The sequence below is a fragment of the Nyctereutes procyonoides genome, unplaced genomic scaffold, assembly GCF_905146905.1.
Source record: "Nyctereutes procyonoides isolate TBG_1078 unplaced genomic scaffold, NYPRO_anot_genome, whole genome shotgun sequence".
Taxonomy (NCBI): domain Eukaryota; kingdom Metazoa; phylum Chordata; class Mammalia; order Carnivora; family Canidae; genus Nyctereutes; species Nyctereutes procyonoides.
Window position 1 is genome coordinate 45176807 of NW_026575139.1, and position 5636 is coordinate 45182442.

General features: G+C 38.5%; 1 pseudogene; it reads left to right on the plus strand.

Moving 5' to 3' along the window:
* The first annotated feature begins 1032 nt into the window (after positions 1-1032).
* Positions 1033-3161, plus strand: LOC129495945 (cleavage and polyadenylation specificity factor subunit 7-like; annotated as a pseudogene).
* Positions 3162-5636: the final 2475 nt, after the last annotated feature.

Genomic DNA, 5636 nt, shown 5'->3' on the forward strand with positions numbered 1-5636 from the left:
AACTATCAAATCAAGAATAGACATCAAATTCATTAAAATAACTTATTTAGTCAAAACCTGAGCTATGCCAGTGAAGCAATCACTTTTCTCTTTGTAGCATTGTAGCTGTTCTCTCTTTATATCTCAGGTCGAATTTGTAGGTATTCAGAATGTTTTGAAAGTTATCTAGGTAAGTTTGTGGGACCAGATGAATTGGTACACCATCTTGCCTCCTCTCCTGTTGAACCATCTGAGGTATGCCATTGATTTAAAGCTAAGACCCATGAAGAAAAGTGTTTTACTTTCCTAGGGACTGGAAAACAAAACAGTAAAACAAAAATAAACAAAAACACCTGAGAGACACAGCTCAGACATTTTAGAAAAAACTAGAAAGAGGGGACAATGATTGTCCCCTCTGAGTGGGATGAAAAAGAACAGGAAGTGATTGGGAGATACCAGGCAACACTTTACTTCTGAGGTACACGAATGAAGTCAGGAAGTTATATATTTAAGATTGTATATTTAAGGAGTCTATATATTTAAGACTATGTCAGATATAGTTTTACCCTGAAGTCCCCGCCATTATAGCAGAAGCACCTTTTGTGATACAGTGCATGGGAAGTCCTGCACAGAGGGGCAAAGCTTTATTCAAAGTAGGGAAGGCCTTGTTCTCTCACGCCCAGCAAACCTCAGGTGGGAGCAGCAGAAAGTTGTGCAAGAAAAGCAGCACCATCTGTCTAAGGAACTGTCTACCTGGGACTCAATGTAGGGTTGTTTGCTTTACACATAGCTGGAAAAGAAATAGCTTCCAGCTGGCTTCAGCTATATGTTAGGGTAAGATACGTATTAGAATTGGCTTACTGCTGTAACAACCCAAAATCTCAGTGGCTTACACCCACACAAAAGGCTTAATTCTTGCTCATCTCATAATGTTGTCAAGTTGGCAGGGCTCAGGGGCCCAGGCTTCATTCATATTGTGGCTCATCTCTCCCCTAGAGCTTTGGAACCTCCATCCATCCCAAGTGCAGAGGGAGAGAGAGAGAATGATGAGGGATGGTGAAGGACCACCTGGGAGGTAGAGACCTGGTGGCCTACATGATTTCTATCTGCATTCTTTTACCCAGAACTAGTCACACCAGTCCCACCTAGATACTGGAGTCTGGGAAAAGTAGTCTTCCTGTGAGCCCAAGAAGGAAATAAAAGAGTTCGGTGAATACAGAGAAAGCTGTGTCACAAGCTGTATTTTATATATAATAGCACTAAATTATGTCTGCCAGAGAAAAGATTATCACTGACATAATCCTAAAAACTTAATTCTTTACACATTTCAAATTTTGGTTAAGAAATTACTTAAATTGATGCTCTTATCATTTCTCCCTGATGGCTGAATAGAACTTATTTTCTGAACTTTGCTCCCTAAGCTCTGTCGAGTTTCTGCCCAAATGCCACTTCTTAGTGAGGCCTATCCTGAGCATCCCATTTAAAAATTGCAACCCATCCATTTCATCTTATCACTCTAAGTCTGCCCTATTTTTCCCCAAGACATGTATCATAATATCACTTAATACATTATTTATTATATTTATTTTTCATGGAATACCTTCCCTCCTTGAAATTTAAGTGCTAATAGAGCAGATGCTTTTATCTGATTAATCACTGAGGTATCCTGCGGCTTGCAACTATTCTTGGCACATAGTAGGCATAATGAATGAACAAATTAACAGGGAGCCTCAGGCATTCATCAAGAAGGAACCCAGAAACAGATCTGTACACCCATGTTCATGGTAGCATTATCCATGATAGCCAAAAGGGAGAAACAACCCAAATGTCCATGGAGGGATGAATGGATAAACAAAATGTGGTATACACATACAATGGAATATTATTCAGCCTTAACAAGGAAGGAAAGTGTTCACCAATTCCACTTCCAGATATATATACAAAAGAACTGAAAGCAGGGTCTTGAAGAAATATCTGCACATCCATGTTCATAGCTGCACCATTCACAATAGCCAAGAGGTGAAAGCAATCCACTGGCCATTGACTAATGAATGGGTAAGCATATGTATATACATACAATGGGGTATTATTCAGCCTTAAACAAAAAAGAAGGAAATCCTTTTTCATGCTATAGTTTGTGGATGAACCTTGAGAACATTATGCTGAGTGAAATAAGCCTCTTTCTGGGTTCTCCCCCTTCCTTCTGGAACCATCTCAGAAGGAGTGAACTTGATTGATAAATATACGGACAAAGAGTTCAATCAAAACCTGGAATGATGCCTGGGTGGCTCAGCAGTTAAGCATCTGCCTTTGGCTCAGGGCGTGATCCCAGGGTCCTGGGATGGAGTCCCACATCGAGCTCCCTGCATGGAGCCTGCTTCTCCCTCTGCCTATGTCTCTGCCTCTCTCTATATATATAGCTCTCATGAATAAATAACAAAATCTTTAAAAAAAATCAGAACCTGGAGTTTAGCATTACGGATCACATTGACCTATATGATGATGTGTTGACGGCCACCTCATAGCCCTCAGATGACAGGATAGCAGCACGGAGTCACCTCCTCCTGTTTGCCGGGAGCCAGCTCCAAGCTCAGCAACAAGACCCCTGTGGTTCTGCATGCCTACAATGGCCTATAAAATAGATGAGGTAGGTGGGCAACTTCTCCTGGTGGACCACAGACCAGCAGCAGATTCGGTAGGAGTCTATAATGTGGTAGAGTTGAAATTTGCAGAGAATGGAGCAAATGGCCAATCCAAAGGGTATACTGAGGTGGTAAAAGCTTCTGAAAACTGTTTACAAATCATTGGAACTCCTACAGGAAAAATTCTTAATGTAGAAAAAGTGGACTAGAGGCCAGGCACGTGTTAGAACCTATCACAGTTTGAGGCATAGTCTCAAAAATGTGTGTCTGAGTCTCAAGACAGGGGATATCCCCATGGAACCACTTCTGAGATACTAGTGATTCTGCTGGTAGATGGACCATACCCTCAGCACCTTGGACCCTCATCTACCTGGAAGGTAGGCCCTACATGTGCCACCACACTTCAATTGCCCTCCTTCAGCCCTTCACCTGTTGGATCTGTCCCCACCCCTAGTTCCATCCTCACCACCTCTCTCCTCAACCTTTGGAGTCCCTCCTTTTCCTCTTGGCATCCACTCTAAGCATATCATATCTTTTTAAAATGCAGAGATAATCAAGTGAGGTGATAGTCTAAGGGAAAATATATCTAGAATGTGGGAGAAACCATTTACCTGGAGAATTTTTTTTCTTCCCATTTTTTTGTTTTGTTTTTACTCAAATGATACAATTTTCAGTTTTAATTCCTGATGGCAAACATGAAAAAAAAGGGGGGCCTTGTTCCCCGTGTTGTCAGTGATTTGTCTTTCTGATAAGTTGAAAACTGTGTAATAAACTCGATGATGCTGTCAATCTTTTATACAGTTTTTCCTTTTTCAACAAAATATTTTAAAATAATTAATAGGGTTGTGAGCTGCTTAAAAACTAAAAACAAAAACACAAATATTATATTCTTCCCCTTATTGAAGCAGCTAAAGTAGTCAAATTCATAGAAACAGAAGTGGAATGGTAGTTACCAGGGACTAGGGGAGAGGGATATGAGGAGTTAGGGTTTAATGGGCACAGAGTTTCAGTTTGAGAAGATGAAAAAGCTCTTCACTGGCTTGACTCCCACTAAGTATGGACATGGTTCAGGAGTGTGCAAATTTAGTTCATTTCAACAGGATACTGGTCACTGTGCCCAATATTCATATATGATGTATGACCTTACATTATGCATTTCTGTATGTTTTATAAAGTGTCCTATGATTGTGACAAGAAACTGAAAGTGGACCAAGCATTTCTTTGAAGCACTTTGAGTGCTGCCACTAGCCACACTGAATAATATAAACTTAAATATCCATAATTCCCATAATAAAACTCAGAGAGAGAGGGATAGAAAAACAGAAAAGAGAAAAAGATCTCCTTTATAGGAAAATAATATATATAGGGGAAATAATAAATATAGAAGAAATGGTTTAATGAGAAATCACCATTTTGCAATCCTTATTTAATAATTGATTTAAGAATAAATAGAGGATGCTAAAACCATTCAGTGAAAGTTTGTTGGAGAAAAAATAATGTTATTCAAATTATCACCCCACAGACTCTTTTTTAATTAAAAAGGCAGCTGTTTACAATGAAGATATCTGACAGACACACCTTAAGTTATCAGACTTTCTCGGTAATAACAGAAAAATTGGCATACTACACCTCTTTCTCATAAGCTATAAAAGAAACTATACAGATTCATCTATGTAGTATTCTTTTTTTAAATTTTTTAAGATTTTATTTATTTATTCATGAGCAACACAGCAGAGAGGAGAGAGAGAAAGAGGCAGAGACACAGGCAGAGGGAGAAGCAGGCTCCATACAGGGAGCCTGACATGGGACTCGATCCCAGGTCTCCAGGATCAGGCCCTGGGCTGAAGGCGGTGCTAAACCCCTGAGCCACCTGGGCTGCCCATCTATGTAGTATTCTTGCCAAAATGTTTAACTTGAATCTAATCATAGGACCAACACAGAACTGTGGTATATTCTACAAGACAACAGCTCAGACTTCAAAATGTCGATGTCAGAAAAGGAAAAAGAAAAGGTGGTGGGAAACTATTCTGTGTTAAAGAAGACTAAAGAGACATAACAGTAATACAGTATGCAGAAATCTGGATTTCATCTTGGATTTTAAAAATAAATGTAAATGCCATTGGCAGGGGGAGTTGAAACTTGAATATGGACTGTATGTTAGATATTATCAAGTCAATGTAAAATTTTTGTAAATGATAACATAGGTGGAATGTCACTAAGAGTGTCAAGATATTTGCAACTTATTTTAAAATGATTAATAAGGTATATATTTTTATGTGTTATATGTAGCGTATAAAAGTTATATACATATATAAGTATAAATAGAGACAGAGAATAGAAATAATGACCAACTTCATAACAGTAAGCATCACTAGTGCCCAAACTGTGGTCTTGAAATAACATTTTTTACTAAAACTAGAGTTTCTAGAAAAAAAAATGGCTGATTCCAGGTGTGTGACAGAAAATGACAAAAAACGCCTGGAATATTTTTTCTACCAAATACCGAGAAAATTATCAGACTGCTAGGGTTGCCACAAAAAAGTTCAGGAGACAACATAAGGAGATTTTCACTGGTCAAAGGTGGAACAAGTGGAACTTCAATCATGATACTAGTAATTTTGATGGATTGAAACAAATTAAATATATTTAAATCTATGAGGCCATAATCATATTTATATGTGTGTGTGCATATATATATGTACACATATGTTTTTATGTAACTATATATATATATATATACACATAAAGAATTGATCACCTTCAAGATGTGATAGGAATATATTCATTATCTTGAAAGATGATTTACATAAAAACAAAGAGGGGTGCCTGGGTGGCTCAGTCTATTGAGCATCCAACTCATCATTTCAACTCAGATCATGACCTCATAGATCCTGGGATTGTACCCCCAGTGGGCTCTGTGCTCAGTGGGGAGTCTATTTGAGATTCTCTCCCTCTGCCCCACTCACTATCTTTCTCTCTCCCTCTCTCTCTCTCAAATAAATAATCTTTAAAAAT